Source organism: Peromyscus maniculatus, chromosome 1, assembly GCF_049852395.1.
Source record: "Peromyscus maniculatus bairdii isolate BWxNUB_F1_BW_parent chromosome 1, HU_Pman_BW_mat_3.1, whole genome shotgun sequence".
NCBI classification, from domain to species: domain Eukaryota; kingdom Metazoa; phylum Chordata; class Mammalia; order Rodentia; family Cricetidae; genus Peromyscus; species Peromyscus maniculatus.
This window is the reverse complement of record NC_134852.1, coordinates 120,992,562-121,005,074: the sequence shown is the minus strand read 5'-3', so window position 1 is coordinate 121,005,074 and position 12,513 is coordinate 120,992,562. Positions and strand designations below refer to the sequence as shown.

The following is a 12,513-nucleotide window of genomic DNA, read 5'->3' as shown; positions in this document are numbered from 1 at the left end:
TCTCTCTCTCTCTCTCTCTCCCCCCCCTTTCTCTCCCTCTCTCCCCCTCTTTCTTTCTTTTTTTGTTTTTCGAGACAGGGTTTCTTTGTGTAGTTTTGGTGCCTGACCTGGATCTCGCTCTGTAGACCAGGCTGGCCTCGAACTCACAGAGATCTGCCTGGCTCTGCCTCCCAAGTGCTGGGATTAAAGGCGTGTGCCACCACCACCTGGCTGAGAGACCATTTCTTAAAAACAAAGATGGACATCTCCTGAGGAAGCAGACTTGAGATTGACCTCTGGAACTCACTCACACGTATGTGAATCCACATACACTTGCACACACATAAACAGGCACACATAGATTTTCATGATAGGGAAAAATGGTCTTCAGTGTATGGGTGGCATTTAAAATCTTGAGCTTGGATAAGGTACTCTTTTTTTTTTTTTTTTTTTGGTTTTTCGAGACAGGGTTTCTCTGTGTAGCTTTGCGCCTTTCCTGGAACTCACTTGGTAGCCCAGGCTGGCCTCGAACTCACAGAGATCCGCCTGGCTCTGCCTCCCGAGTGCTGGGATTAAAGGTGTGCGCCACCACCGCCCGGCGGATAAGGTACTCTTAATGACGAGTATATACAGAAGAGAATCTAGGTCTGAGGACTGAGCCTGAGGCAGTTCAGCGGTTGCTCGTCAGGGAGATAGGGAAGAATGAGTAGTTTCCCCTGACTCCTCTTCTTTCTATTTATCATTATGAACAACAACTATTTTATTCAATTCAGTTAGCATTCACTTGAAGAAAGGTGCTTAGAAAACATCTCCAGGGTTTGTGCTTAAAAAGTAATGTGTGCTCTTTGTAACTTCAAAGGCTTTTCAAAAGGCGGCTCCATGCCCGCCGGCTGGGAAGGAGGGCCGTGTGGTGCAGGCAGTGACCCAGGAAGGCCAGCGCGTCCCTTTCAGGATTAGTGAAATTAGGCTCTTGTCCACATTCATCTCGGTGGAATGTCAGCTCGAAAACCTCAGAAATCTTCTGCTTCACATCTCTTTCACTTTTCCATCCAACAGAAAAATCCATGTGAAGCCAGGAGGGAGAATCTGAGAAAGGTTGGATTGTTCCTTTGGTGAGATAAGCAATCTGTTGTGTCATGGGACCTGTTTAGAAGCTAGGGGAAGCAGCAAGCTCGTTCTCCTGCAGAATTTGAGTAGGGAGGTGAGCCACTGATAACTGGAGATGCTTGCGGAGGGCAATGGGGGTTCACGGGGGGTGGGGGCGGGGGGGGGGGGAGCTGTATACTCCAGTCAAGCTTACTGTGATGTGTGGGTTATCTGGCAACAGAGTCCATGGCTTTTTTTTTTTTCAGATTTCCAGAGGTATGAGGCCCTAAAAGGTGCTAAGAGGGGGCTGTCTTAGCAGAGCAAGCACACTGAGGCTGTAAGACCTCTGTGGTTTTCTTACTCTAAGTCCTATGGTCCTCACGGGCTCTGACATAGAAAGCCCCCAAGCAGTGTTCTGAAGGAAGAATGTGGACTTGGTAGTTGGGCAAGCTTCTATTTATATCCTAAGCAGCTGCCTTCTACCTCTGAGATCCCGGATGAGTGCTTAACTCCCTTTAAGCTTCATTTATCCATTTGTAAACTAGGAATAATAAAATCCACCTCACGGTGCCATCGGGTAAGGTGGCTTCAGGTCATCCAGTAAACACTGGGCATGTGGGGAGAGTTTGGTAAATGTGAGGACCTTCCCTCACTCCTTTTCAGTGACATCGTTTATTGCTTCGCAGCCCAAGAAAGCAGCCCATGGTGCTTCTATCATGGCCCCAGATATGATCATGTGACCCATTAGGGTTAGCTGCCCCCCAAGGCCGCTCATGGTGTATGGGAACTGATTAAGCACACACTGGCAGGTCAGATTTCTCCTTCCAGTTTGAGAGAAGGCACAGACAAGCCTGGAGCTGGGAGGCTTACGGGCGACAGCCAGATGGGTGCGGCTAAAGAAGGCACAGAGAGAGGAGGGGTCGGGAGAGACAGCCCTGGCCTGGGTTCTGAGAGCGCTCTGCTCCCCTGGGGCTGGGTGCACTTCCTCTCCTGTCCTCTCTGTCCTCAGGCCTGTAGAGAGCGAGTTATCCTTGGCACAAGCTCTTTTTCCTCTGGAGCTAGCCAGAGCTGGTTGCTTGTAACTCCAAGAAGCCTCCATGGTGATATCTATTATGGCCATTACGCTCTGCACAGTCTTCTCACCAGCTGGCACACCTGTAACACCTCCACAGGCCCTCCCTCATGGCCCCAGGCCCCAGAGCTGTCTGTGTCTCTCTTCTGGACTTCGGCAGCTTTTCTGGCCTTCCTAGCCAGGCCCCATCTTCCCATGGGCAGGCCAGGAAGATGGCTGTAAGGAGTAGGGGCTGTCGAAGGTTATTCCCTGCCTGGCCTGGTGTAGAATGGGGACCTAACAGAGCCCAGCAGGCAAGCATCCATGAATTAATTTACCCAGATACCCAAAGCAGATAGTTGGGCTTCTTTTTTCATTTTTCCTTCCCCCTCCCACCTTCTTTCCCTCCCTCCTTCCTTTCCTTCCTATGTGCACGTGTAAGTGGAGCCTAATTGTTGATGTCTGGTGTCTCAGTTCCTCTCACCCTCATATGTTGATACTGCATCTATCACTGAACCCAGAACTCACTGATTTGCCTACACTGGCTAGCCAGCAAGCCTCAAGCCCCAGAAATCCTCCTGTTTCTGCCTCCCTAGCGCTGGGGTGACTACCACATCTGGCTTTTTCACGTGGGTGCTGGGATTGGAACTCAGGTCCTCACGCTTGTGAAACAAGCACTTTACTGACGGAGTCATCTCCCAGCCCCATGGGTCTCTCTTCTTTCTTAGCAAGGATGTGGTTTTAATTCTGGATTCCAAGTTGTTCTGGCTGCCCCAAGTCCCCTCCCATTTCTGATCTCCAGCCCCTCCTCTTATTTGCTCTGTCCCCAGTAAATCACTTCTAGAACAGTAATGTTGTTGGGTGTTTTTGTTCTTTTGGGGGGCCCACCTCCCAAATAAATCACTCACAGAAGCGTATTCCTTTTGTTTTTGTTTTTGTTTTGTTTGTTTTGTTTTTCAAGACAGGGTTTCTCTGTGTAGCTTTGCACCTTTCTTGGATCTCGCTCTGTAGACCAGGCTGGCCTCGAACTCACAGAGATCTGCCTGCCTCTGCCTCCCATTGCTGGGATTAAAGGCATGCACCACCACTGCCTGGCCAGAAGCTTATTCTTATTTATAAATGCCCAGCTTTAGCTTTACTTGTTTCTTACCAGCTTTCCTTAACTTTAAATTAGCTGTCTCTTTTGCCTCTGGGCTTTTCCTGTTCTCTTACTTCTGTAAATCTTACTCCATGGCTTGCTGTGTAGCTGGGTGGCTGGCCCCTGGAGTCCTCCTCCTTTTCTGGCTCCTTCTTTCTTCTTCCTTCCTCCCAGATCTCTCTTTCTATTTATTTTCTCTGCCTGCCAGCCCCACCTATCCTTTCTCCTGCCTTCTATTGGCCGTTCAGTTCTTCATTAGACCATCAGGTGTTATAGACAGGCACAGTAACACAGCTCCACAGAGTTAAACAAATACAAAGTAAACAAATGTAACACACTTTAAAATAATATTCCCCAACACAGTAGCAATAATTATTGTATGCTCTTTATGGGATACTCAGATACTGATCTTTTGTCATATCGATCCTGTGCATATGCATATTATCTATGTTTGCATGTATGATCTATCCATTCATTGTCTATTTATTTAGCATTTCTCTTTTTCCCTGGAACTGTCTACAGACTTTATTCAGCTTTTGCTAAATGTCCCAAGAAAACCCCAGATCACTTGCTGCATTTAATTGCTAGGACTCTTGGACCCCCTTTTCTGTGGAGTAATATAATGGTGCTGCCATTCTGAAGAGTTTTCTTGGAATTGAATTTGCCCTGGTGATGAGATTCAGGCTCCGTCTTCAGCAGAAACATGGTGGAAGCAATGCTGTGGAGTGCCTATGTCAGCCTCTCCCACTACTGTTAATTTTGTGTAGACAAATTTCTAAATGGTCTCATTAAATAAAAAACACAGAGCCATATATAGGAGTGAAAGCCTTAGACCAGGGAAATAGGGAAAGCCACCAGCCAACCTTACCTCACCAACTCTGCAGCTTCCAAATTCGAGTTACTTCCTGTCTACCCACGCCTTTATTGCCTTGGGGTTCTGCCCTCTCATTGGCTATTTTAGCCCAGCTACCTCACTTCCTCTTCCTACGCAGCTCTGTCACTTTCTGTCTGTCTGTACAGACTTCCAGGTCTCTATGGTTGGTACTGGGATTAAAAGTGTGTGTCACCACACTTGGCTCTGTTCCCTAGTGTGTCCTTGACCACACAGAGATCCTGCCTACTAAGTGATAGGATTAAGGGCATGTGCTACCACTGCCTGACTTCTTTGTTTACTTAAAATGGCTTGTTATTTCCTCTGATCTCCAGGCAAACTTTATTAAAGCACAAATAAAATATCACCACAATCTTGTTCACTTGGCTCTGCCAAATTTCTCCACGTAAATCTTATTAGCATATCATGGAGGAAATACTTTGAGACTATGCAAACACTTGTGATTCTTAAACTTTCAACCAGGAGTTTTAACATTTGTTAGTGTCCCCTGCCCGTCAATAAATAACATGACTGCCAAATCATGATTGTCTAGTTTTGGTATTTTTTTACATTTATCAAAGATTTTGTTCTACTGCAAAATAGAACTTTCTCTTTCTCCTTGGTTTGTCTTTATCAGCATGAACTCATAATTTTTATTTTATTCAGTGGCCTACACCTCTTTACTAGCTGTAGTTATTTGTCTGTCCATTGTCTTAGTTAGCCTTCTATTACTGTGATAAAACACCATGACTAAAAGCAACTTGGGGGAGGAAAGGGTTTATTTCAGCTTATATTGCACATCACAGTCTGTCACTGAAGGAAGTCAGGGCAGGAACTAGAGGCAGGAACTTAAGCAGAGGCTGTCTATGGAGGAATTCTGCTTACTGGCTTGAGCCTCATGCTTTGCTCAGCCTGCTTTCTTATAGCACCTAGGCCTACCTGCCTGGTGGTTCCCAAAGTGATCTGGGCCCTTCCATATCATAACTCAAGAAAGTGCACCATCAGCTTGTCCACAGTCAGTCTGGTGAGAGCATCTTCTCAATGGCGCCTCCCTCTTCCCAAATGACTCCAGCTTGTGTCAAGTTGACATAAAACTAGCCAGCACACTCATGCTGTCTCAGATGTGGCCAGCTGGAGCATCTTCAAGAAGCTCTCCATACTTTTGACATCTTGATACTGTTTGTGACATAAGAAGCTCTAGTTTCACTTCACGCTTTCCCTGTTCTAGCCACTCATGCAAAACAACAACAACAACAACAATAACAACAAAACCCAGGATGTTAGTAATCCCAGTGTGGGGGAGGCAGAGACAGGGGGAACCCCTGGGGCTTGCTGGCAGCCAGTATAACCAAATCGGTAAATTCTATCTTCAGTGAGAGACTCTCAAAATGTGAGGTGGACAGTGACTAAGGAAGACACTTGTCATCAACCTGTACCTTCCACATGCACACGCACACACATGGCCCTCACCTCATGTGTACAACATATACACACAAGAGGAAGAAAGAAAAGACACTGGTCCCTTTTTATTGGAGAATAGTATTTACAAACAAAAAAGTTGAGTGTAAAATATACTCATTGCTCCTGGAGCATCCTTATTGCAGGTCTTCTCAGTGGCCAGAGCTAGAAAATGGGAAAAGATTTATGCACAGACATAGGTATATATGTATGAATGTATATAAGGACACATATAGATAGTGCCTGGATTATGATGATTTAGCTCAATGATTTTTCAATTTTACAAGTTGTTCAGTAGAAATTTGAATTAAAAAAATCCCCAGGCTAGAAATATGCAATATCATACTCTCCCATATGCTGGGTGGTGGCAGTAAGTGGTAGATCACACTCAGCCATACAAACCCACAAGAAATAATTTGGATTCCATACTGAACTGTTGCTAGTGGCTTTTTTTTTTTTTTTTTAAGATACAGGTGGTCAATAAGTTATCCCACATTTCTTATAAAATAGGCCACTTGTTAATGAGTGTATGTAGTCTAGGCTGAGTGATGATGTTGGGTAGGTTATATATATTAAATACATTTCCAAGTAACATTATTTTTAACTTATAATGAATGTGTTGGGATATGACTCCATCATACGTCAAGGCCACCTGTATATATTTACATCTGCATATCTATTTACATCTTTACCCACCAGCTAGCCTATTGCTGTCTCTGTCTCTGTCTCTCCTTCACTTCAGTACAGTACATGATTTACTCTGTTCTTTCTCCATAGCTGACAGTGAAAAACTTGGCTGGCATTGGGTATACTGTGCTTGCTAATTTGCTTCCTGCTAAATGTCTGGGAATATGAAAAAGAAATATACTCGATAGCTAGTTCATAGCTCTCTTGACTTTAGCCTAAGATCACTTATCTTGTACAAAGGTTCCATTCTTTTCTGCCTGTCCAGAGCTTTCTGTCACCTGCGTCTTTTCTGGCCATCTCATTCCTGTCCTTGTCACACCTGAACTTCTCAGGAGTCTCAGAGCAGGGAGGAGCTACTTCTTGGCTCTAGACAGCCTTCTCTGTCTGTTGTGCGGAGCTCAGCTTTCGTGCCCTGAGTTGGCGGACACCACTCCTCCAGTTTCTCTCGCAAACTTGCAGAAATGCCCATCCATGGCCCTTCCCTCCCGTTCTCCTCATGGCTGAGATATAGTATTATCTTTGCCTCTCTTACCTTATTTTCTCTTTCCATTTACTTATTGTTTGAGGCAGTATCTTTCTATATAGCTCGGGCTGCCTGGAACTCACACTCCTCCTTCCTTAGCCCCCCAAGCGCTGGGATTAGGGTGTGTTCCACCACTCCCAGCTTAAGTATACATTCCTTTTTTAAGGAGTCCCTGCTAGCATTTTATTGGGAAAGGGATACTGTTATCTTGGAGGAGGAACAGAGATTGGGATCTTGTGTTTGTAGTCTGTGGCCTTGGGTTGGTCACTTGGGGACCCTAGAATTAGAGAGACTGGAGTTTGCAAACTGCACGATGGTGGCAAGGTTCCTCAGCTCTCCACATTGAAATTTTCGTTTAGGATGTGGGGGTGGGAAGCTACACATCGTGTGTATTTGGCGATGATGGCAGCATTAGAGCATGTACGCAAAGAGGCCGGCACAGTGCCTGATCCCGAGTTCAGGGAATGACACCTGTTAGTTGCAGGTCTGCTCAGCGGCTTCTCATTGTTCGTTCCTGCAGGGTCTGCTGAGCGCTGAGCCTTCTCCGAGTCACTAAGTTAACAGGGCAGGGAAGTCGAGCTCCCAGAGAAACTGTCCAGCAATCAACCCAGGGCGGGCTGCATTCTTGGCAAGAAGCCAAGTCTCCTCCCTTGGCGTCCCTCTGTCCCAGGATGAGCTTTTGTTTTCCTGGTCCTTAAAACTTCTTCCCGGCCAAAGGTCAGATGGTCAGTCGAGAGCCTCCCCGAGCTGTGGGCCAGTATGCCTGTGTTGGCCCATTGCTTTTGTGCTGAGGACACATGATGGTCGCTGATGGGATGAGTGATGAGCTGGAGATTTTGGTAGAGAGAGGCCAAATCCCTGTGTGGCTCCAGGAACATGGATAAATATAGCCAGAGTAATTGCTTATGTTCTTTTAAGGATTAAAAGTCAGCTTTTGGGCAAGCTGTGAAGCTCCGTGACCAGGACAGCGAGGGACACAGTTCCTTTTTTAGAGCTGTGGTCAGCACTCCTTGTGCATTGCTGGATCCTAGGCCTCAGTGACGCTGCTGTCACATGAATTTAGGGGTCATTAAGAGGGCACAGATGGGTCACAGGTGTTCCTACCACATCCCATCAGCCAGCACTAGGTCAGCTCATCAAAGGTTCTCAGTCAACACTGTTTTTAATTTTTTTCCCCTGGGGCAGGGTTTTTCTGTGTAGACCTGGCTATCCTGGAAATAACTTTGTAGACCAGGCTAGCCTCAAACTCAAAGAGATCCACCTGCCTCTGCCTCCCAATTGCTGGGATTAAAGGCATGTGCCACCATTGTCTGGCTTTATTGTGATTTTAATTAATTATATGTATATGTATGTATCTGTGCACGTGAGTTCAGGTGCCCACAGAGGTCAGAGGGGCTGTTGGATCCCCTGGAGCTGGAGTTACAGACTTTGAGCCACTCAGCTTGCATGCTGGGAATTGAAGTGAGAGTCCTTTGTAATAGCGGTGCATGCTCTTAACCATCTCTGCAGCCCCATCAGTGAACATTTTCAGTGCCTAAATGGAAAGGTTCCATTTAAAAAATAACCATGGGGATAAGAGCATCTAGTTAACAGTTACATCCTGATGTCAATTTCCTGGTTCTGAAATACATAACCGTGTTATAAGTGCCACACCATTGAGAGAAGCTGATGGAGTACTTGAAACTCGACTATTTTTATAACTTCCTGTATTCCTGAAATTGTTCCAAAATAAAAGTTAAAAAAAAACACACACCAATAACCTTTAGTCAGAATCTTCCCAGCATTCCTGACAGTTGGCAGAGGCAGTGCTGGATGACAAGTTAATTAAATCTCTGCTCAGAGCAATGCTTTTGTTTTATTATTATTATTATTATTATTATTATTATTATTGAATATAAACACATGACTTAGTCCTGTGGCCTAAGACCTTAAATGCATAAGTAAGACACAGTGAATACAGTGGTTAGTCTTTAAATTTTTTTTCATTTCATTTTTTTTTTTTCAAGACAGGGTTTCTCTGTGTAGTTTTAGAACCTGTCCCAGATCTCACTCTGTAGACCAGGCTGGCCTCAAACTCACAGAGATACACCTGGCTCTGCCTCCCGAGTGCTGGGATTAAAGGTGTGCGCTACCACCGCCCGTCTTCTTCTTCTTCTTCTTCTTCTTCTTCTTCTTCTTCTTCTTCTTCTTCTTCTTCTTCTTCTTCTTCTTCTTCTTCTTCTTCTTCTTCTTCTTCTTCTTCTTCTTCTTCTTCTTCTTCTTTTTTGTATGTATGCACGTGGGCATGTGGGCATGTGCATGTCATGGTGGGCAGGAAGAGGCCAGAGGCCAGCTTGATGGAGTCAGTTCCCTCTCTACCGTGTGGGTCCTGGGAATTGAATTTAGGTAGTCATGCTTGCCCGCAGGCACTGCCACCCCATGAACCATCTCACTAGCCCCAGTGATGCCTCCTTATTCCACAACTTACATTCCTTTCCCAGGGATAATGTTTTAATATTGCTGACTTTTGTGCCAGTTTTTGAGTGCACTCTGAGTGTGGGTATATATGAATGGACATAAGCGTCTTCATATGTACATAAATATACATCTACACACACTTTTCCCACCCATGTGGTAGATCATTTTTTAGCTATCTTCCCATGTACCAATACATCTTAGAGCAGTGGTTCTCAACCTTCCTGATGCTGGGACCCTTTAATACAGTTCCGCATGTTGTAGTGACCCCAATTATAAAATTATTTTCATCACTACTTCTTAACTATAATTTTGCTAATATTATGAATCATAATTTAAATATCTGATATGCAACGCTGTGGGGTCACGACCCACAGGTTGAGAACCACAGTCTTAGCAGCCTTTTCCCATTACTAGGGCACTGGCTCCCTCCTCCTTTGTTATGGCTACACCCCATCTTCTTTTATGGCCCCCAAGTAGTGCACATTTATGTCATTCCTAATCCCCCAGCTTTTATACACAGTGCTACAATGAGTAATCGTGTGCATCTGTCATTTCCCAAGTGTGGGAGTTGTTTATAAAATAAATTCTTAGAAGTAGAACTGGGTCAAAGGGCAAGGGCCTCCTAGCCTTGGCAGTGCTGATGTGTCCTCTATAGAGCTTGCTCTGCTTTGCACACTCACCAAGGGATGTTTTACAAAAGCTTGTCACTGAAGTGAGTTTTAAAAAGTCACTTGGTGACTGCTTTGTGAGGCTGGGGAAAGCTTTGGGCCTCTACCAAGAGACGCAGGAATAGAATGCTGGCTCAGAGACTCACAGAGGCCACCCATGACCTTGGGATAAGAACCGTGGTGGAAGGGGTGGTAGATGGTGAAGAGGAAGGATGTGTAGATGGAACCACCACCGCTCACAGCTGGGCCCTGGCACTCAAGGCTGCAGAGCATCTAAAGCGCTGCTCCATTTCTTTCAGCCTCAGTTTCCTCTTCAAAGGAAAAATGCGATAATTCTGTTCGATAAGATGAATGTAAGGTAGACACACACTTTCATGAAAATGATCTAATGTACTGTTTAGGAATATAGGAGGTGTTTGCTAAGTGGCTTACACACATACAAGCGTGTGCACACACTCATAAGCACACAAAGCCAGAGGTTCAATTTTTAGCCTCTGGTTCCTATACTACCCTTTAGAGCAGTGGTTCTCAGCCTTCCCAAAATGCTGGGACCCTTTAATACAGTCCTTCATATTGTGGTGATCCCCAATCATAAAATTATTTCATTGTTACTTTATAACTGTAATTTTGCTACTGTTATGAATCATAATATAAATGCCTGATATACAGCATATCTGATATGTGATCCCTGTAAAAAGGTCATTTGACTCCCAAAGGGTCAGGACTCACAGGTTGAGAATCACGGCTTTAGAGCAACATGTCTTCAAAGTTAGGAATGTTGAGAGTCACAGAGGACCTTAGTTTGGACCAGGTGCCTGTGTCTTGTTTCAGACTCAGGTCTATGAAATTAGAACTTTTGGAAGAAGAGTCCAGAGCCTCTAAGTTCAGGTTTAGAGATTTGAGTCATTCTGAGGTCAGGAGAGCACAGCTGGACAGCCCGGTCAGTGTTAGTAGTTTCCACAGGTGGCTTTGCCAGTGGGATGCACATCCACAGACAGATGTGGGTTCCCAGGAGAAAGAGCGATTAATGAAGTCAGCAGGCAGATTTGCTACCCAGCAGGAAGTTTACTCAGCACCCGAGAGAGACAGGCCAGGACCATGCGCCGGAAGCCAGCCTGGCCAGAGCACCACTGGGTCCAGATCAGTCTGAGAGCAGCTGCTCTGGTGACTGGCCTGTGGCTAGGGGCTGAAGATGGGGCCTTTGCTCATGCTGGCAGCAGAGGACGTGAGCCCAATGGCCTCTGAGCCCCAGTCCCTCATATTCTCACTCAGGACTAACAAGTAAGGCCAGGGCTGGACTCTCAGGTCTAGCAAGTAAAATGCCCAGTTACGTTTGAACTTCAAATGAACCACATACGATCTTGTGGCACAAGCATGTCTCATGCAGTATTTGGGGCATCCTTATATGGAAATAATGGCATTTCATTTGAGATTTAAATTTGAGTACCCTGTGGTTATCTGCTACCCACCCAAGGGCTTCTCTGTTGAGATCTCTAACTGCAGAAGGGGCGGTGGAGCCCCCATGTGGTTGTTTAAGGGTTGACATTCTGTGATCCTAGCCTTGGGTACTGTGTCTGAGGAAGGTGAGGAACAAACATTGGCAGGGTGTGGACTTCCAGAAGAGAGGCAGCTTTCCCCACCTGAGTTGAGGGGTGTAGTGGGGGCAAGAAATTCATCCATGCTGTTCTAGTACCTATGAGACCCTGGCTCACAGTGTCCTGATCTTTCACTATTGTCCCACTTCAGAGATGAAGACTGAGGCTTTGCCATGTTAAGGCTACAGGACTGTTAAGTGAAGGAGCTGGGACTGACCCCTGGGGCTGCTGCCAGGTCTGGAATTAGCTAATCCCCTTCATCATGCCCTTCTCTCTGGCAATCCTGAGGGTTTAACATGGGAGTAGCCTCCGCCCCCAAATCCATGGGACAGGAAACATTCCCAGCTTCTCCTGGCACTGGGCCAGGATCTTATCTAGGCTCACATGCTTGCTGGACACTCAGGGGTGGGAGACTGGTTTGCATATGTCCCCTTCATCCCCCTCTGGCAAGGACAGTGTTGGGTATCTCCAACTGCCCCCCCTAGGCACTGCCATGGGCTACGGGGGTACCCCTGCAAGAGCCCAGGATGAGGGGCTACCACTCAGGCCCAAACTTCCTTGAACCCTGAGGCTGGCTGGGAAGCTTCTCCTGCCTTTATCCCCAGAGCCAGGCTGTGGGGGGCCTGGTGGAACTCTGGTTCCCAGTCCCAGCCCCTCATCCCAGCCCCTCATCCCAGCCCCTCTCTGAGGAGGAGGCAGGCAGCCGGGGCTCTGCAGCCAGAGCTTTTCAGCTTGGAGCTCTGGAGCCAGATGTAACATTGACCTTAAATGGTAAAAGCTCCCCAGAGTGAAGAGAGGCTGGCCAGGGAGGAAAGGGGAATAACTCAGTTTTAGGTAAGTCATCGCTATTGCCTAGAATAACCTGCCTCTTCAGCCCGAGGGAAGCAGAGAGGCGCCTTCTCCTCCTTAAAGGTACAGGGTGCTGGGATGGGGGCACTTTAAGTTGTAGGGGAAGTGGCTTGGTTGGGTGCTATTTTAGCCGAGTATTTTTATTGTTGCT

The 12,513-nt window shown here is 46.3% G+C and overlaps 1 protein-coding gene across 4 annotated transcripts in view; it reads left to right on the top strand.

Annotated features, from left to right (window-relative positions):
- The first annotated feature begins 942 nt into the window (after window positions 1–942).
- The window catches only part of Irag1 (inositol 1,4,5-triphosphate receptor associated 1), a 121,856-nt gene continuing 110,285 nt past the window's right edge, over window positions 943–12,513 (top strand). The window contains exon 1 of one of the 4 annotated variants that reach the window (XM_076550248.1): window positions 943–1,074. The gene's annotated coding sequence lies outside the window, so the exon portion shown is untranslated. Of the gene's footprint in view, window positions 1,075–11,872; window positions 12,426–12,513 lie in introns of those variants that run through there. The other 3 variants (XM_006978591.4, XM_076550251.1, XM_076550267.1) reach the window with 3 other exon arrangements.